The sequence below is a fragment of the Mizuhopecten yessoensis genome, unplaced genomic scaffold (genome assembly GCF_002113885.1).
Source record: "Mizuhopecten yessoensis strain PY_sf001 unplaced genomic scaffold, ASM211388v2 scaffold3229, whole genome shotgun sequence".
NCBI classification, from domain to species: domain Eukaryota; kingdom Metazoa; phylum Mollusca; class Bivalvia; order Pectinida; family Pectinidae; genus Mizuhopecten; species Mizuhopecten yessoensis.
In genome coordinates, this window is record NW_018404940.1 from 104,461 (window position 1) to 126,738 (window position 22,278).

Genomic DNA, 22,278 nt, shown 5'->3' on the forward strand with positions numbered 1-22,278 from the left:
TGTTGCAGAGATAGATATAATGATTGATAAATGGTGTAGAGAGAGAGATAACGTTTGATAAATGGTGTAGAGAGAGATATAATGTTTGATAACTGATGTAGAGATAGATATAATGTTTGATAAATGTTGCAGAGATAGATATAATGTTTGATAAATGGTGTAGAGATCGATATAATGATTGATAGATGGTGTAGAGATACATATAATGATTGATAGATGGTGTAGAGATAGATCTAATGATTGATAAATGGTGTAGAGATAGATATAATGTTTGGTAAATGGTGTAGAGATAGATATAATGATTGATAAATAGTGAATTAGATATAATGTTTGATAAATGGTGTAGAGAGAGAGATAACGTTTGATAAATGGTGTAGAGAGAGATGTAATGTTTGATAAATGATGTAGAGATAGATATAATGATTGATAAATAGTGTAAAATTAGATATAATGATTGATAGATGGTGTAGAGAGAGATATAATGATTGATAAATGGTGTAGAGATAGATATAATGTTTGGTAAATGGTGTAGAGATAGATATAATGATTGATAGATTTGTAAATTTTTAGTAGTTAATATTCTTGTTTAAAACATGTATGTTTTGAATCTATCAAATTTCGACGTAAACGCTATATCAACTAATATCAATATTTATTCATTCAAGATATATATAGCAATGTCTGTTATTCAACTAGTGTCATCATCCGATACTCGAGTGTAAAGTAGTAAGGACATTTACATGTATAAGGTTTGATAAATCGTGTAGAGATAGATATAATGATTGATAGTTGGTGTAGAGATAGATATAATGATTGATAAATGGTGTAGAGATCGATATAATGTTTGATAAATGGTGTAGAGATATATATAATGATTGATAGATGGTGTAGAGATAGGTATAATGATTGATAGATGGTGTAGAGATAGATCTAATGATTGATAAATGGTGTAGAGATAGATATAATGTTTGATAAATGGTGTAGAGAGAGAGATAACGTTTGATAAATGGTGTAGAGAGAGATATAATGTTTGATAAATGATGTAGAGATAGATATAATGTTTGATAAATGTTGCAGAGATAGATATAATGTTTGATAAATGGTGTAGAGATAGATATAATGATTGATAAATGGTGTAGAGATAGATATAATGTTTGATAAATGGTGTAGAGATAGATATAATTTCAATCGATTTATTAAATAGTGTTGATATCCTATTTCTTAAAACCCACATGTGCCTTATCAGCAGACACAATATTAATATAAAATAGCAGACACAATATGAATAACATATATCGTTTGTTCTGAAGTCACGGCAATTTCCTAAAAAGGATCAATATTCAGCACTTTTTCTTTAACACTAAATATCGAATTCGATTTAAAAGTCTGGGATTGTTACATTCTTAGTTTAAAAACGATGGTCCTCATTTAGATGGAAATGCATTAACAAGAAAAATAAAATGAAGGACAAAATAATTGCAAATATAATTAAAGTGTTGATTTTACTCTATTGCAAATGTATGTTAAGTTCATAATTTTAATGAACATATGGTTTATTTAACTAAATGTGCTGCAATGAATCTATTATACATATATACATTGTACATTTGCAATAAAGCAGAAATTTAAGGGTAGACAGTAATGGATGGAATTCTGTCAAACGTGTCTACCAGTCCTTCCAGTCTAGCAAAGACGATCTTACAATTGTCATTTTGTCTTCATAGACAACGATTTGTCATGAAAAAACCCAGCAAGTTGTGTTCTCTTTAGGATGGCCATAAAATACAACAAGCCTGTTTTTACTCGACGTATTGCATATGATGAATGGACAATGAAACGTTCAATTATATTTAGTGCGTTGTTGTTTTCGAACTAATTATACAAGAAAAACTACATTCGTCAGTTTATATTAGTCATCAACAATAGTATAGGCATTAATACCAGAAATCCTTTTGCAGCGGCATCTGCGTTATGATCTTCATATATTAATTTGTGTTTATTGAACGCATATAATTAAATCTATAATCTCATCGTGCAGTATTTGGTTTTTCCCAATCCATCGCTTGTAGCAGCTAAAACGCAAGCATATTTTCAACTTAAACTTAAACTTCTTCCAAAAGTATATCAAAAGTTGAGTCTCATAGTACTCTATGAACATTCTGCTTATCCTATATAACCTTTTGTTTAATAGTAATATGTTATTCCAATCGTAGCTCGTGGCTATGAAACACACGTTGATTTTCTACTTTACTCTTTTTATTTCAAAAATATATATAAAAAAAAATGGTGATCCACCAAAAACTTTCATCTCCTTTTTTGAATGAATGTAAAACAAGGTTTGTCCTTAAAACGCTTTTTTTTGTATTCAGTTACTTTGATTTTCCCAATAAAACCCCACATATTTTACATAATGAAGTAAAATTCAAAGCATCAGGAAAGTCAAGTTTTCGATATACGTGATAAAAAGTGCTCCAATATTTGTTTTTATTACCACATTTCGTCTTTCTACATCATCATTATTTCGTCATTACGAAGCTTGCATTTCGTTTCTATCAGCAGAAGAGCGAGTTGGAATCACAACTTTTAACATGTTCAGAACTTAAAAAGCTTTATTATTCACCGCGAATGAGTAAATGTCTTCAGGATCTGATTCTTGGCTGCCAGGTGGCAACGTTGATGTCATTCTCGCCTTCCCTAACCACAGCCGACGCCCACTTCGACCTGAAGAAGTACGGGTCAGCTTCCCGACCGTGATGTTTGTCCAGATAGAATACGGAAACAATTAATGCACATATTTTTGCCATTCCTTGTTCATAATTTGAAAACAGCTGCGATTCCCATCTTATCACCATTATATGCTCGCTCGACGAAAACAAAGGGTAAGGATGCTAGAAAAGTGAGAACCAGGAACTGGCCCCGCTCCTGTTAACTCAAGCTGAGGTCATTCCATGCAAACGATTACAGCTGTATTATTCCGACTCTACTACTATAGATATATATCTAAATCAGATTTGCGATGAACTCGTTTGAACTTACATGTATGTTTCTAACATCATCAGTCTGCATTTCATTTTTTTTTTTAAATAAAAGAACGAATAGGATTATCTATCATTGAAATGGGGAAATATTTACAGTACAGTTCTATTTTCAAGGGAATATTTTGCACCGATTGCCTTAGTTTTCAGGTGCACATTACAGACACATTTTGCCCCTTGTTATATAAGTTCCGAATAACTTTCCATGTGAGTACTCGTAGTTAACTTCCAGTCTGCATTCATTCCTAACGTCTACCGTTCCGGAGTAGCTTGAAGAGGATTCCACTTACTTAGTTCTTGACGTGCACCAATCTACACCGACACCCCTGGTCTTGTCCATGACGCGTAGTGGCTGCTTCTTGCGATTATCAAATGGAAAACTGCGCATGGTTCTAGCGACCGATGTCTTTACCTATTTTTAAGCGCTTCCGTATGTCCTTACATAATTATATCCGTTGAACGTAACGATGTTTGGGCGAGGTAATCCTCTTTTTACAATATGATGAACTCGTTTGAACTTATGTTTCTCACATTATCAGTCTACATTTCATTTTTTTTTTTTTTTTTTTTAAAGAACGTATATGATTATCTATCATAGAACAGGCTACATTTATATTTTTTCGTGTTTGGTGGTCTGTCTGTCCGACTCAGGAGAGCGATACGATCATCTTAGGCTTGTGTCACACTACCGAATCTATCCAATACAACAAGCGAAGAAGAAATATTTCTTTAATGTTGAATACACGAACTAAAACAAATAAAAACATATAAAGTATATGAAAGGTATAACATATTTACAAGTATGTTCTAATCACCTCGATTCTGCGATATTAGCGTTACGGTTCGTGCTATCTTGTAATCAAATACTTTTGAAAACGCTCTGTTTATCTGTTTCACCGAATTACGATTTATCCTTTGGAAAACACACCATAATGCGTTCGAGACTTTTCAGTTTTAGACAAGGAGTGTTTATATGATCAAATAATCTATACGATATGTGATAATAGAGGTCGTGTAAAAACAAATAGTCACGTTCTCTTAGATAATTCAAGAAATACAAACAAAACGTTAAACTCGATCTGGCCTAATAATTTGCCCACCAGCGACGACTACCACACATTAACAACTTGTTATACGGTGTTAATATCTATGTCAGTGGTGCCATGTTATAGTGGTGTACACGGCTGTTGAATGAAACAGTGAAGCATCGTACTGTTTTCCTCCATTTATCTGCTCTGTGACGATACTCCTGCAATATGTAATGGAAACAAGCATGTATATAGTCAGATTGGCATCCGGGCAACTTAGTACATCCTTGCTTTACTACTGTTTAATATGCAGTGATTACACTGTAAGAGTTTTATATTGGTGTATTAAGTACTGACTCTAGATTGCACAGACAAGAACATATTTACATGTACAATTTTTCCAGCAGGTGTTGCGATAAATCTACATAATTTACAACTGCTGTTGATGTTACATAAACATGTAACGTAACTTACATGCTCTGTGTGTACATGTAGCAGCTCTGTATTGTAAGGGAGAAGCAAGTGCACCACACTGTATCACAACAAAGTCACCGTATGTGTTTTGTTGTACAGCCGTCGTGATTGATCGAGAGCGACCATACACATCGCTTATACGTGTACTATAAGAAATGATTGTTAAACATGAAACTGAAAATCATAATATTGTTTTAGAATCAGTTGCCTCCGTATCCACATTTACAGAGATTAATAACTGTTTCAGTATATGTTACGCTCAACATGAAAGATAGTTTCTATGTATAGAAAAAAACACCATTGCAGAGACTATCCCCATGAGATCATAGCTTTTTCGAGTTTTAGCCAAACCTTCTGTTCTTCGTGAAATAAATATCCCTTTGAAAATCACAAGGAAATTCCCATTCATGTTTTATTAACTTCATGCTGATCTAGTGATATGTACATTTGTTGGTACGTTCCCCTGCTGATTTACTCTTATTTCCAGATATCATGAAAACAATACAACAATATTTCGAGTCAGCAAAGCAAGTCAATAAATAAATAGTAAGTTACATAAGTTTGTATACTATAGTCATATATAAAACAATGTTAGCATTCAATATGTTTCTTTCTAATCTGCCAGGCGGTTTTCGACCTCGGACTTGGTCTTTAGTTGATATCTTCGTTGTGGTAAATATAACAACGGGAGTCCATTATTGATAATGAATATGATTATGATACCAGCGTGAATTGTATATAATATATACGAAATGTTTATGCGTGCATCCATATCTTTCAATACCATGAATATGACAGAAGCAGTGGATGTTATGATAAAAATCTTCTGGAGAGTTGATATCGACAGATGCATGCTAGAATTGTTATATGTATTATGATGGTAATGTTTAATTTAGCACGTCTTTTAAGGGGTAGATGGAATTCTGCCTGTCACTAAATAACGAAGGATTTGCTAACGAGACGTAACAGGCTAATGCATATGAACGATCCACACATGATACAATGTATGTCGTTAGTAATATCATATGGACATTAATGTATTCATCAAATTTAGATCGATTTCCACCAGAAATATTTATCTTGTGACATTTGAAATTTGTAATAATTTGTCATCTTCTATAAAGTAAAGTGGATACATTGCAATTGATGACTATTAAGTGCATTTTATATTAAGAAACAACGCGATTATATATAGAGGAAAGGAGAGTATATCAGACTTATAGCATATTTTGTTTTTATATGTCCATTTGATTCATCAATACTTTTATTTTTATTTTGACTACATAATAATAAATACGCATGCCATTAAGACGTCCCCAAACGGTCCTCAGGACGATGCATCAAAAACTGATTGGAAAGGCAAAATGAGTACATTTATTCTGGTTGGAATATTAAATTTATTGACACCTTGAGGGTTATTTAATCCCAGAAGGATAACACTTTCTCATCTATGCACCTGATGCGTGAGGCACTTGCGAACAAGTTATCTGTATTGTTTTTTGAAAAACGATTTAAAACCTCTATAATGAAATCATGGAACAGCAAATGATTAAAAACTCGAACGCACCCCCAGACTGAAATTGAAAGCAGTTTTAGTTTTACATATTTGATTCATCAAAACTATCTAATTTTGACAACAACAATGAAAATACATGCTATTAAGACGTCCCCGCACGGTCCTCAGGACGATGCATCACAAACTAATTGACGGGAATGGTAAAATGAGTAATATTTATTCTGATTAGAAAATTTAATTTAGATATAAACAATGAAGTTTATTCAATCCCAGAAGGATCGTCTCATCCATGCATCTGATTGGTGAGGTAATTTTCAGTAAGTGTTTTATTTATTTCTTGATTTTTTTTGATTTTTTTTTTTATTCTTAATGAAATCATGGAACATCATATGATTAAATGCTTGAACGAAAACCGAGATTGGCATGACCTTCCTCCCGTTATTATGAACAGTTCTCCCAAGGGAAACAAAAACCATTTTTTATTTCTTTTTTGAGGATAATGCATTAATAAATTTTAAGCAGTTTTCAAACATAACTTCGTCCTAAAAAAGGTAATGTTTGGAGAATTCTGGCCAATTAATTATCAGTACTCCTCTAACTTGTAAAATGCATATGCATTGTACATTTAATTGATAGTTTTTTGACCCCCCTTTTATCTCAAGAGTACTTAAACCTATTTTGATTTTAACTTGTTGACCCTTAGAATCTCTGATGAGTCCTAGAACTACGCAAGAGCTACATTGTTTATGGTGCAGTGTAATTAAATTGTGTCATACTGTATCAGTCTCGTACTAAAAATATGATTTTCTCTTAATAATTCATGTGTGACTCAAGCTCAAATTTGAATGCTACTGGGGCCCATATTTTCACCAGTAATGACATTTATCATTTCTCAAAAAAATCATCAAATTGTTTTGTACTATTTGTAAGACTACGTTAGATTTCCAGTGTTAGAATGGAATCAAACATTTTCCGTTTCCTCATGATGCCATTTGTTTACCAAGCATTTTGTAATTTTGAATTATCCCAGGACTTATGTGCTTATTATCGATTACAATCAAGAACATCCTGAATGCCAAATGGGGTTTTTAAAACACACATTGCACCAGATTGTTTGGTTTATCAGCGTTTATGGCTCGTTATGACATAAAAAAAACCGATAATGACTTCCTAGTTACACGTTTTGTAATGAATGAAGTAATCATATTTACACATTGTCACTTTACTTCCAGTTTTTAGCTACTACATGAGATGATATCAGACTTTAAATGTGTCGTGTAATAACAGTAGGACTGGGTCGGTATTAAAGATATAATCGTTCTCTACCTACGCATGCGTGAAGTATACATAGTTTACGCCAGTGTGTAAACACCAGATATCTCCATTTTATTGACGTTTTGGCTTTTCATATTAAAACCATATATACTGTTTTTCACGATATTAATTAGATTTTGCAATTAATGTCTGTAACCAAAACTGAACAAATAAAATAAAAAGTCACTACGCTGATTTTACGATGATTGCATCCCAAATGGTCACATGAAATGGGATTGTTTTAGCGAAGGTTATCGATTAAAAAAATGTACTCACTTCCATCGGTATTTTATCGTTCCTGTCTTCCAGATACACTTTCCGAGGCTACTTTTGTCAGCTCTGTACCGGGTATCTATTATTTAGCTTTTTTTTTTTTTTGAATACATAAGGATCAGCTTGTGCCCTGTTTTGAAGAATCAAACAACATATTTTCAAGTTTATTTAATTATTGCGTTGCATGTAACATTGAATTCATGATATGCCTGTCGTGTATAAAAAGTGATATAAGGCCATTATGTATCGTAGAAAACATTATTTAACTCATTTAACCAAACTGTTCCGTAAAGGGTAAAGTCTTGTTCAGATAAAGATATCAATTTATATAAACATCAACTGGAACAAAAATAACAAAAAAATAACGAATCTTTAGGAAATAGTAACGCTTGTTGCCGTGAATATGATTCATATAGCTCCCATGTAATTACTAATAACTCCAGGACTCCGGTGTCTTAATGGATTTTATCCTAGATAATAATAACACTTTGTTATCATAAACTTACTTCAGACATACATGATCATCACTGATAGAGAATATTAATATCAAATCACAGCTGAGGTGTGCTTGCAGCAACAGTGTTTATTTATAAGTCAGCATCACTAGATTGCTGGTGATGATAACCGGAAATGACTCTATCACTACTCCATGGCAGCCTCCGGTAACATCTATCAGCAGCCATACAATCGAAACTGTTTATCAGTGTTCACCAATCAATGCCTTGAGCGACAACAGTTTGAGCTTCCTCTCCAATGTTTATTTAGAAAAGGTATGAATATTATTTGTGAATATTTTTTCCTTAAACCGTATCTATAACGATATGAGATAGGAGGTTGCGTTTAAGCAGTATTTGATGCAATTGCTCAATAAAAATAAAGCACACTTACAATTATGGAGAGATGCAAAAAAACACATTTAGAGCTATAACAAATAAACCGTTGTTTTTTAAGTTCGAGGAAACTTTTATGTGCGTGTTTAATGTAACTACCAGTTACTAGGGCGAGATTCCAGTGCTCCTACAATGGGTTATTTTTCAGGTTAACACATTCCTTTTCTAACATCGTCCACCATCACGTTTCCGCCTTTGAACTATTAACGGTAGTGTTTATAGACATATCAACGATAGAATGAAATATACCAGAAATTGACATTTATACATGTATGATATATATGTTAAAGGCAAAAAAATAATTTGCATTAAATCATGATGTCAAAATACATCAGGATACTTATTTTAGACACATAATATGTTTTCTCCATGCTTTTTCCATGTAATAAATGATATAACTAACGCGTGATAATACAGTAGTGGAAGATTGAAGATTTCAAGGATATGAAATCTTTTCTTTTCTTTGGTACGTTTTTGTTCTATTCAATTTCCGGTATTCTTTTGAAAGTCAACAGTTAACAAGTGAAATAAAAGTTTTAAGATATATATCGCTTCTCTTCGTGATGAGACATTTGAACAAAAAAATAACGTTTTGATCAGGCTATTTATAAGAAACTGTTGAAATTGATTAACATGGTTTTTAGTGATTTTTACATCGGTACGGTTGTTGTATGGTCAATCCGTAAACCAGACTGTAATAATTTGGGAACATTAGTTGGCCAGTCCATTATCTACATCCCGTAGTGTTCGTTGTCAACACGTGGTGCGATGTAAGATCTATCCACGATAATGGCTTCACAGCGATTGATGTATTGGTAATGTCTGTAGACCCAGCATTCCTCAGCATTCCGACTGTCTGTATAGAGGCGATTAGTATAACAATAAATGTGTGAGACTGCAGTAATTGATGTCGCCATTCAAAGACAGGGATGGGAAGGAATAGCACGTTCAATCAGACAACTTCTCTTCGGTTGTTAGTGTGCTTTCGGATATATGACTTGACATGCAACATCGTTAAGGTGGGTTTACAACTTATTTATTAAAATTTAATATAGATATCTTAGCATATCACCGATAAAACGCTTTGTCTTGACAGGAAACGAATAGGATCACATTTGGACATTAAGGGAAAAGATTAACCACAAGTTTGTTAACTCATTCACCCCTGAAGACACATTTGAACTCTTCTAACTCAAATGTTGGTATAGTTCATTATGAAATTTCAGGGATGAATGAGTTAAACTCAATCTAACGATCAATGGAAAGAATTGTATAAATAAACCTATCTTATTCCATGACAAGATTGCCTCTACAAACATGAAATTCATAACACTCAAACATTTATATACTTTTATCATACAACAGACTTTTGAGTACTAGACAAATATCTATTGTTTGTACGTTTTGTTGTGGTGTTTACTGAGGCTACTAACGTCAACTACTGTATTCTTACCAACAAGGATAATTACGAGTAAACTGACCTGTAAGTTGGCGAGGTATATTTATATTTCGTAAATACAAAAATATCTAAACAGAACAAATTTTACAGATGTAAGTATTTGTCATGTATACATCCCAAGTTACCAGTAGTTGTTCTCTTTATCTTGGATGGTGCATTGATTCCAAACTAAAGCATTAGCGCGAAGGTCAGAACGCCCTGAAGTATCCAAACAGAGATCAGATGTTATCTAAATATACTATTCGACGTTTACAAGAGAAAGGTCTGTATTGGTGTTAGTAGGAACAGTTAGTCAAACTCAGCGGTGGTAAATTTACAGGCATTGTCGAACAAATAGAAGGTTTTTCCTTAATAAAATGGAAATCAAATGTTACCAGTTTTTGAAGACCACCCTTGGAATATGAATATTTTTATCATCAATGACAATGACGGTTGCCCTCATTTTCTCATCACAAAAATCAGAAACCATGCAAGTGGCATAGCTTTGAACCTTATAAAACTAGTGAAATATCGATTGTGAAGTCTATTATTGGAGCTATGCTTCATATTGGACTTTAGAATCTTTCGAACGAAACGAATGCCAGTATAAAATCAAGCAGGGCAGTTCACACTGGAGCTGTAATTACCACCTACAGTTCTGGTCAGTTCACACTGGAGCTGTAATTACCACCTACAGTTCTGGTCAGTTCACACTGGAGCTGTAATTACCACCTACAGTTCTGGTCAGTTCACACTGGAGCTGTAATTACCACCTACAGTTCTGGTCAGTTCACACTGGAGCTGTAATTACCACCTACAGTTCTGGTCAGTTCACACTGGAGCTGTAATTACCACCTACAGTTCTGGTCAGTTCACACTGGAGCTGTAATTACCACCTACAGTTCTGGTCAGTTCACACTGGAGCTGTAATTACCACCTACAGTTCTGGTCAGTTCACACTGGAGCTGTAATTACCACCTACAGTTCTGGTCAGTTCACACTGGAGCTGTAATTACCACCTACAGTTCTGGTCAGTTCACACTGGAGCTGTAATTACCACCTACAGTTCTGGTCAGTTCACACTGGAGCTGTAATTACCACCTACAGTTCTGGTCAGTTCACACTGGAGCTGTAATTACCACCTACAGTTCTGGTCAGTTCACACTGGAGCTGTAATTACCACCTACAGTTCTGGTCCTGACGTTGCGTCGTAGTACTTGACAACGGTTTATGTTTTACAAAACCATTCACAATTCTTCTTAATGAACACATTAACGGTGATATAATCTGATACGATGCAGTTGATGTACCCTCCGTTTACAGAATTTGAAGTAAACGTGTTTTATTGCTAAATATAAAGGAAGATTTTTTTTTGATTTTTTGCCTGCACTATACTTCCTCTCTTATTTTCATATTCACTCCAAAAACTTTCGAACTACTCGCATGCTTCATCAACGTTAAGGTATATCTAATCGTTACATTACTTTAGTGCCATGATACAGCGTCGTGATGCAAAATCTTTGCAAAAGTAATGCTGACGTTTTTCGTCGATAAATAGTTATGCGTGTTTTCCACAGAAGTTCCATCATAAACCAATGCATAGTCAGGTAATTAACTGATTAGAAAGCATGCATTTGTTAACTGCATAATACAAAATTGACTCTATCATAGCTTAGTACATGTTTGTGTAGTTGATTTTATGAACCTTACATAATCTGCATTGTCTGTATAGTCTTATGTAAATATCTGTCTCTCGTTAGAATTTTCTTTTATAATATTAAGATATTTCCATGTACAAATGTCTTTAACATGTATAGGTTTAACTTGATAAGAGTTGCAATCTTATTCTTTTTGAAGATTTTACTTTGATCCCAACTGGAACGAATGTATCCCTGCACGGAAGTCGAGATAAAATAGGCTAACATTAATATAGTTTAGAAGTTATGATTAGATCATGTAAAACTGATGACGTCAGAGGTAGTAGAACTCTCTTTCACAAAGAGTTTTAACTATCTCGCATGTAGACGTTCAGGTAATCTTATTTAAGGTAGATCTCCCCACAATGAGTTACGTTCGAAAATAAGTAAGAAAGTAAAGTAAACCACGTGATTTCCAGTGTTACAGTACCTTTCGAACTACGGTATCTAAAGCATATGAATCATCGGAAAAAATGGCTTGGGGATGGACAAATGTGCCTTATTTTTCTGATAAAAAATAACTCTTCAAAACAATATCCTAAAATCGTCTTGGGGACGGAGAGGCCATACACAGTTCAGATTTTAGTGATATTTACTTCACCGTGATATAGTTAGGTCCCTCGTGGGTTCTGTGTGACACTATCACGATGTCATAATTCCCTAACAGACCTGCGTGAGGACACCACGGTATTATAAAGTGTAGTATGTACCGGGCGATTCCTTTGTGACTATACAACAGATAAAGAAAACTTGTCGTACATAATCACATGTATTTGGAGACAGCATAACAAAACAAGTTTGGCAATGACATTTCTTTTTCTTTAAACTCCTTAATATAATGAATGCTTTTATCATGTCAGACTTTTCAAATGTTTTTCAGTGGGTATGCCTGTATTCATAAATCAGATTGCCATTCTCATCCAATGCACATATACATGTAAGTAAACACCCTTTAAATATCTAAATACCTATTTTTTAACACACATTGCTCAACCATTAAAGGCACGTCTAACGTACAACCTGATGATTATTCCAGGTTGGAGTAAACACAAACAGATGATTTGTACGAGTCATGGTGATGATGACGTACCGAAATCACTGCACAGGACAGAATAGATGGTTAGAATCAGTTGATAGACACATATAGTTCAGGCCTAACTGTAAGTACATTTTCATACAATATTTTGTCTTCGATGTTTATTTATGCCACTTTTATGAAATATCATATGTTTATTTTGCATGTCTGACCATTAAGTAGCCAGATTCGTTTTGAATAGTTTGGTGCATTTATGAGTGTATTTGTACACACGGCAGTGAGTGAAATGAGGAGTGGATACGGATATTATAATATGTCAAATACATGTCCCCGGCACCTGTGTATTTATGTATATGTTTTACCCCTATAAGTAATAGGGTTATACAGTAATCCCTTAGTTCGTGCGTCTTTGTGTGCGTCCGTCCGTCAGTTCGTCCGTAGTAAAAAGCCTGTGTACACGATTTCTCATTAACTCCTGGACACGTTTAGTTGATAATTACACCATAGCATGGTAATATCAAGTTCTATACCTGATTAGATATTTTGGTTGTTCAGTAAGTTTACTTGTTCAAAGGCCATGGGCAAAGATCACACTTGATCATTTTTTAAGTAAAAAGCGTGTGTACAAGATAAACCTCCTAACAAATTGAGTTTGAATGTACACAATGGTATAGTTAGATTGAGTTCTACACATGAATATATGTTGGAGTCATCGTTCAAGGTAAAAACATTAAAGGGCACGGGCAAATACGATCTGATTATAGTGAAAAAGCTTGTGAACACGATATCTCATAAACCCACGAACAGGTTTAGTTTTAACTTGCATCATACAGAATGGTAACATTGAGTTGTAGATTTTGTTTGGTATAGGTCCAGGTAAAGGGTTCAGAGTCACTTATGGGGGGAGGACTGTGGTGGTGTGGTAGGGCGTAGTATTTCTATTTTGTTTTTAGTATTGTATATATGTATCACTGCACCCGTGTGACGCTATAACTGTATCAAAATATGTTCCATACGGCACCTGTTAAACAATGTCGTCATAACATTGCCAACACTACACATGTGTGACAATCTGGTAGGCAGATGTGTTCATAAAATAAGGTTTATTAAAAATATTCCGTGCATATGAATTCGAAATGATTCAATTTATTTCTGTTTTTGACATAGACTAGGTACCGCATACATTCATTGTATAAGCTGAAGTTACCACGTATTCTATGGAGTAGGTCTGCATGCAATTATAATTCAAATAGCCATTATCTTCTCTTACAATAATCAGTGAATACGTTTCAAACGATTGTACACAGAACTTGTACCTAAAGAATGAACAAATCTGGCACAAATTAACTTCCACCCAACCGTTCTTGACATTTACGAAATTTGACAAATATGACTCACAGCCAGAAACGCTGGACAGTGCGGAGTTTTATAAATGTAATGAATACCCAATGATTGGAATGATTTGAGGTAAAGTCATTCGTTAATATTCATCAACGACCAATCCGATACATGTCACTATAACAATAGAGGGTCACAGAACCGTAGTTGATAGAGACTTAACGACACGAACCGTAGACGTGTCGTATTACCGGCGCTATGGAAATACATGTTTTATTCATGAAACCCCCCAAAAGAGTTGTACGTTCCTGTCAAGTGCAATTTGATAAGACAACAATACGATATGACGTGTATCGATACCTACCCTCCCGTAGCATACCATACGATTTATGTTGAAGTATCGTATAAGAGAAAGCTATGTTCAAAAATAAAATACTAGCCAGTTCTAATCAACATATTTGGCAGAACCCAACTAAAGGTTGTTATCAGTTGTTTCATGTGATCATTTAAGCTAAAAACCGGTGGAGTTTTACACATCTATGTTGTTTTTTTTATATTTTAAAGCTATTTCTTTTCGACGAACAACTCCCTATGTTTAGAGCTTTGAAAAGAAATCTCGGAGTATGATGATTACTTCAGGAAATTGATGTCATCAAGTGATATCCTCACCAGATCTTAACTGTATACTTATCACTACTCAGCACTACTCTCACAAGTACTCAACAATACCTACACATCGATACGTATATACTCGACTATGTACAGACCTGCACTCTGTAATTCTAATCAGTGAACTAACACAGCTCAACCATGTACTCACCATACTCAGTTTGATACTCACCAATACTTAACAATAAACTCACAATTACTCAGTTTGATACTCACCAATACTTAACAATAAACTCACAATTACTCAGTTTGATACTCACCAATACTTAACAATAAACTCACAATGAATCACTTTGATACTCACAAATACTTGAAAATAAACTCACATTTACTCACTTTGATACTCACCAATACTTAACAATAAACTCACAATTACTCAGTTTGATACTCACCAATACTTAACAATAAACTCACAATTACTCAGTTTCATACTCACCAATACTTAACAATAAACTCACAACTACTCAGTTTCATACTCACCAATACTTAACAATTAACTCACAATTACTTAGTTAAAAACTCATAAGTTCTCAGTTATATACTCAACAGTACTCAACAATAAACTTGCAATACTTAAATTAAATGCTGACCAGTACTTACTTGTGATATAACAGTTTTATGTTCTAAATAATATCGGCGGCACTCCATTATTGTAACTGAAGTAGGAACTAATATGAACGACGCATGCTACGTGTTATGTTCACACAATGATTTATGGAATTCGGGAGTTGGAAATCATACGGATGTGTAGTCACCGTTAGATTATATCCATAGTGGTCATGACCTACTTTTATTTATCCCATGGTCGTTGACTTTCCTTTCCTCATTAGCAGCATACCAGCGTCAATGTGTATGTAGTTTAGATGTCACAGCTGTCTCGCTACTTCAAGGACATTTAGATGTCACAGCTGTCTCGCTACTTCAAGGACATGCTTTAGGAATCAGCATTAGATATCTAGCTTTAAATGCGCCATGTTGATTGGTTAAATGTTAAGCCAGATTATTTTAAACAACGCTGAAAAAACTCTACAGCAATAACCAAGATCTGCATTCCGATGTCTACTACCTATTACATACCCTGTCCCATATTTTCCTGGATTTAAAAGGGTATCATGACAGGTTATATGGAGTATCGGCCTTTGTCGTGTTCGATTCAATACTCCGAATCTGACATTCATTCCTGACAATGGGATATTCTTTTGATGAACAAACTATACCATTTATCTACAGACTATTGCCTCTGAGCTATATTATATGATGACTAGCGTTAACTTTGATTTAAAATATAAACTTCAGGATAATAATAGGATATTGCTATGTATGTTACATTTTCAGGCGAAACGGCTGTAAGTGCAAATCATCCCTCTGACATGTTCTTAGCCTCCAACTTTTTCTGATACGCTAATTTGTTTACAAATTCAAAAGAACCTTTGTTGAGAGAATAATAATCACGTTTATCTGAGCTTGCGCTAACCTTTTGATCGTACAAATGGCAACTAAATTGGAATGTGCTAATTAGGGTATATATTTGTTCATAATATTAATACAAGTTTGATAGATATTGAAACAGAGAAAACATTGATATGATGCTTTATTTTTATATCGAAAATGAATTGATAATCAATTACCCGTACTTCATATTCCGCTATCGCAAAACTATGTTTATCGCATGTGTTTGTAATAAGCAAACATAAAACCTGTTTGATAAATGACCACCCTGTTCAAAAAGGTGTTTATCAAATATTAGCTTCGAATGGTCGTTTTAATAGATTATTAAAGTAGGGTTAGGATAAATATAGTAAACATGAGATGAACACGACCGAAATTCCTATTCCGTCTTTGCTTATTGCAGAGTTATCTTCTCTTGGGAGCAGGTATTGATTGTTACGTCACTTGTTTGTGAGAGTAACGTCATCAATTTTTGAGAAAACGACGCAATTTTCTCACACAAACCAATGACGCAACAATTAATCCCTGCCCCCAAGAGAAGATAACTCTGCAATACGCAAAGACGGAATAGTTCAGTTACGTACAGTGCCAACATGCTTCACATGTTTATGTGTCATGTGTAAAGAAAACGAAGAGACGATGGTTATTAATGTTGAGCTACGAATATTAATGCTACTCTGTGTATTGATATGTGTTATGCTGTCCGGCTTTATGCATGTGTTTGCAAGTATGCTATAAATTTTAAAAAATTCAATTTATTACAGGCTTTGCTATTTAATCAGAGGTGGAGCCTAAATCTCGTTAACTTGACGTGATAAAGAAAGTAACAAGGACTAACTAAAGGAAAAGATAAATTTCTAAAATAATTGTCAAAGGACAAATCAATATACGGCGGTAACGACTCATCATATAAGGTTTCAGGATAATAAAATGTACTTCGTCTGAGATTCAGTGTTTCCTGTTCACTACAATCACACTTTAAGAAATACATCAATATCTTTCTTGTAGTCAGGGTTATTGTCATAACTTCAAGTTTTTTCGAGAGAAAACAAAACACATTTCTAAGACGTAAGTATCAGTGTCAATGACCAAGGTTGGAAGTACAGATTTGTTTATAAAAAACAAAACCCATATTTGGCTGTCACTAGAGTCATGGTATAATTCAGGAAAGCACTCCCTGCCACAGAAGTATATGTTAAGGGGATTTACATAACCTTGTTTATTAGCCATTCTCTGACGTCAGTTGAAAAGAATACTGAATTGAAAGTAATGGCGACATCAATATTCAAGACGTTCGTGTATTTAGAGGCACGTATTTATAAAGTGAGTGTGTATTGTAATTCATGAATTGAGTTTTTAAAGTCGATACAAGAAACTTTAAGAAACAAATAGTATGTCGTCGTTATTCAGGAGGTATACGTAAGTGTTTTCCTGGATATGGCCCACACCCTTATGTCGAATCCAGGAGACAGTGTAGATCACCACCAATATAAAACACAGTTAGTGGTATGTTGTCGTTATACAGGAGGTATACGTAAGTGTTTTCCTAGATGTGGCCCACACCCTGATGTCGAGTCCAGGAGACAGTGTAGATCACCACCAATATAAAACACAGTTAATATTATAGTCGTAGTAGACAATGAAATTCTTTAACGAAAATCAGATCATGATGGCGACTAAGCAATTCCTCCAGCGTCTAAGAGTCTATTGAAATGTCGATCGAAGAACGTAGTTCTGGTGAACGGATAGCTTTAGTTAACTTCTCTAGTATGGTATGGCTTATGTTACATTATCGTAGTAACCAACTATGTAGAACATCATAGAACTATCATTTAGTAAGAAAAGCTTGTTTACATTTCAGTCATAAACATGTCTGATACATAACAAATCAGAATACATGTTCATTGGACACATAATTTTTGTCAAGGATGACTACCCTTAATAACCTTTGAATATTATACACATAAACAGATTCCAACACGTCGGAATTAAACTTCGGACGTTTTAATGTAAAACAAAGTTTCTCGATGGCATGTATCTTGTACGCTGTGCATCTTGTTATATCTCGGACCATGTTAAAAGGCAGACGTGTGGTGATTTTACAATCAGTTCAAGTCTGGATTTAGTTCTGAGAACAGATATGAATCTAAATCAATGTGGTAATGAACGAAATTTATGAAAACATGTATCTGATGGCATACATGTAACAAGCGATCAATGTGTAATACCAATGAATTAGCTAACTCTCGTTCATTACAGCGGCTTGTGCAATAAGAAAATGTAGTTCAGTTCATAATAACAATTATTGTTCATGAATATCGAATTTTAGACACGTTCTACTTGTATCAGTAATGATAACGCTATTTGTTGGACTGTTATGTGTCGATCAGTAGTTAGAGTACACATGTACGTATGGATGTGAGAACGCATGCCATAGTATCACCAGCCAGCGGTATAACTGCCGCTAAATGGCTATGTTCGCGCCATTTTGTCTAGGTTGTGCATTAAAACCTTTTAGCCTAATGATCTCAGACTGTCCGTAGGGTGGTACGGGTATAATAATTATCATCTTTAGTTTAAGTACTTATACAGCATGTTCCTTGTATACAGATTGTACCAGGATTTAAGCTTATGTTTCACTCTCATTGCCGCTTAGCTGTCTAAACAGGAACCTTCGCAATCTGATTTCCGTATAGTTGTCTAAACAGTTACCTTTGCAATCTGATTTCCGTATAGTTGTCTAAACAGGAATCTTTGTAATTTGATTTCCGTATAGTTGTCTAAACAGGATTCTTTGCAATCTGATTTCCGTATAGTTGTCTAAACAGTAACCTTTGCAATCGGATTTCCGTATAGTTGCAACAAGCAATTCGTTCTCGTTGCCTTAACATTGTTGTTAAACGCACTATACAGTTATTTTAAAGAAGTTGCATTAAAAGCAAGATACTATCATATGGGACGATGTCCGTCTTTGAATACGGTTTTCAGTGTCGATTGTTTACCACATAGCCATATGTTAAATTCAACATGTATATCATGGAGTCCATCTTGAAGTATTGTGATAGTTGATCAAAATTGACCTTGATTAATCCGTCATTAATAAATGACATTAACAAAACAATAAAGTCTCCATTATTATTTGGAATCCTACATATGATCTAACAGCAAACTAGCTTTGGTATCTATGCTTAGTTTAGAGATGACAATCATAAAAAGAAAGACACTCTCATCGCAGTGTGTATGTCGTGACAGAAGCTACGCTCCCATTGCCTTATCCGTGTCGTGTATAAAATAACGCATGCATGCTTCTGACCCCTACCTCTACACCAGGTTAGAGGAATAATTTCCATTGCTTATTTGTTTCTGATACAATTATATCTTACGTATTTATCAAAAACATGTAGCCTATCGCACAATAAAAAAATAGTGCTAACAATAATAGCGCGAAATATATTTACGAACAATATGATACATGGTTTGTCTTCAATTAACTCGTTCTTATATTCAATTAGAAATACAAAATAAAGAACTTCCTGTTTTTGACGTTAAACATGAATTCATGACGTCATCTGACTATTACACGTGACTTCAAAATGGTTCTTAATACACGGACCGATACGGCTAGATCATACCATAGTATAATGAAAAGAACCTCTCAAAACATTCATAGAAGTGTCAACATCGTTTTAAAGGGACTATGCTATTGTTGATCTTCCTAGTAATACAGACAGTATCGATACAGCTATATATAGATACATTGTTTCAAATACTGCTCCCTATAACTGGTATATCATACACACAATACAAAGATCACGAAGGAATTTGTATTTTTTGTCAAGTAACTTTACCAAATGACCATTATGAAATACATTAATACCTCTTACACTGTAGGATGTTTACGGAAGTATGGTTTTTCATAAATCAATAAAATACGGTTCGGATGAACTTTTGCACAGATCCATGCATATCGGAAACCTGAAGATAATATATTATTTAAACGTTCTGTTCTTAAATACATTCAAGGTCTCGTTTGTATTATGAATAGCCAATTGTGTTAACAAATATTGATTTCTACTTTCACTACTTTAATATAAACCAAACACTTTGTGTCACAGAACAATTATAATATTAAACATAACCTTAAAAGTAAAATTATCCAACTAAAACAAAAGCAGCCTTAAACACGTTGGTTCCTTATCTGTATCCGTCGCTCGTTGTATCCCATTTGTTCACACTTTTGACTACTTTGATCTATCGTCGTCCCGGCTGATTTTCAAATAAAACCTCACTGAATTATTCTCTTTCAAAGTAACGGTGACCATTTCTTTTCTCCAATTTTCAGAAGTTCGGGAAATTCGGTAACCGTCAGTTCATATTACCATTAGATCGTGTGGCGACATCGATCATTTCCAAACACTATAAAACAGTGCTGGCGTTTATATATTTACTGAACAGGCCGTGAACTCCCAGGTTGGTCTACCGTACAAACTCATACTATGCATGGTTATAATTGCCAAGTCTGTCAGTGTCACCAGGGACCAGGTCCTGGATGCTACTAATTTCCCGCATTCTCTAAGACGACACTCAGCTGGATTAGCAACCTTTTAACCAGTGAATGTAAATCAGACAGGGCGCCATCGTCAAAAGAGTGCTTTTTGCCACGGAGTATAGGGGCAGCTGGCTTAGACAATGCTATGCTAGATATTAGCAATATACAATACGACGAACGAAGGAAGGTAAGGTGAACTTTAAGACATTCGTTACACATTCATTGTATCGATTACTTTTTGTTTTAATAGAGAGTACGTCCAGGATTACCTGTTGATTTTTTTTTACCTCGAATCTATTGATTTCACATGTGTACTTGATTGTTATTGCACATATAGTATAATTAAAGACAACATTTGCGTACATATTCTTCAACATCTTAAATGTTCCGTCGCTACTCAGAAATCACTGACAATATCCAATTGTTAAACTGAATATTTTATTTCAAAGAAAACCAATGGCATATCAATACACAAAACATGTTTTGTTTCAATTACCCTCGATGAAATAGTTATAGTGTGGTAATTTGTACATCTCAACTCACGTGTCCCCGAGCGTGTTTATAATGCAGCACATCAAACACAGTGATAGACTGAACCTACACAAGTATGCTTCAATAGTTTAAATCCATGTTCGATGGTTCAAATCATTTATCAAAATTAGAAGCCGAGTTTAAAAACTAATTAGTGGCAGTGGTAGTCACGAAGTTTTCCTTCACACACTGTTTGAGGGTATTTCATCAGCTTTCTGTTCAGTTACCATCTTTTATTGATTTCCTGGTTATCTTTGAAATAACCAATTACAGTTCACAGGTTGCACAGGACAAATTGTGTTAAGTTCGTAGTAACATGCTGCTGATCTCTAGTTATCTCAATAGTGTGTGTACACATGTCTCAGGATACTGACTGACACAAATACAGTACTGACCTATTGGTGACCTTACTTGACCCGGAGCTACAGTATTTGACAAGGATGTATATAGTTTGAAATGTCTTCCAACGGTTGACTTGGAGCTATGGTAGTTTACAGGTAGTTATTGGAATTTAACAATATGTTATAGCAGTTGACTACGAGGCGAGAAGTAGTAACAGAGGTTACTTAGAAGTTTCAATAGCTGGTTAAAAGTAACATGTTATAGTGGTTAGGTAGGAATTAGTGTAGTTGACCAGGTTTTATAACAACTGACAAACAGATATAGTTTTCTGGGTGAAGGTTACAGAGGTTAACCACAGTTTCTCAAACGAATCCTTTACTTCTTCATACATTGTATAACCAACAACACGTATATTTCAAGCTCATATATTGATTGTGTTTTCCGCTCATATATCGATTTATTCGTAGGTACGAATTCTAATAACGTATGACCTTGTCTTTATCTGATGGTATAGATAATGCATGTTTGGCCGACGAATAAACTCAAGAGTGCGCGTAGGGTACCGTGTAAGATGTGAACGTCCGCACATTGAAGGATTGCTGTCTTCTACGGCAGCTAAATACCTTGGTATTAATGCCTTTATTTTACTTGTTGACCTGAATGTTTTCTTTATATACTTTTGATATTTTTGATAAGTCC

General features: G+C 34.4%; 1 protein-coding gene across 5 annotated transcripts in view; it reads left to right on the forward strand.

The window, feature by feature from the left end:
* LOC110447114 (glycine receptor subunit alpha-3-like) overlaps positions 1 to 22,278 on the forward strand; it is an 80,158-nt gene that overhangs the window by 27,085 nt on the left and 30,795 nt on the right. Inside the window, exons 1-2 of one of the 5 annotated variants that reach the window (XM_021492568.1) lie at positions 9,430 to 9,549; positions 12,702 to 12,825. The exons of 1 other annotated variant lie outside the window; for it this stretch is intronic. The gene's annotated coding sequence lies outside the window, so the exon portion shown is untranslated. Of the gene's footprint in view, positions 1 to 9,429; positions 9,550 to 12,701; positions 12,826 to 20,753; positions 20,894 to 22,278 lie in introns of those variants that run through there. 3 more of the 5 variants (XM_021492569.1, XM_021492571.1, XM_021492572.1) reach the window with 3 other exon arrangements.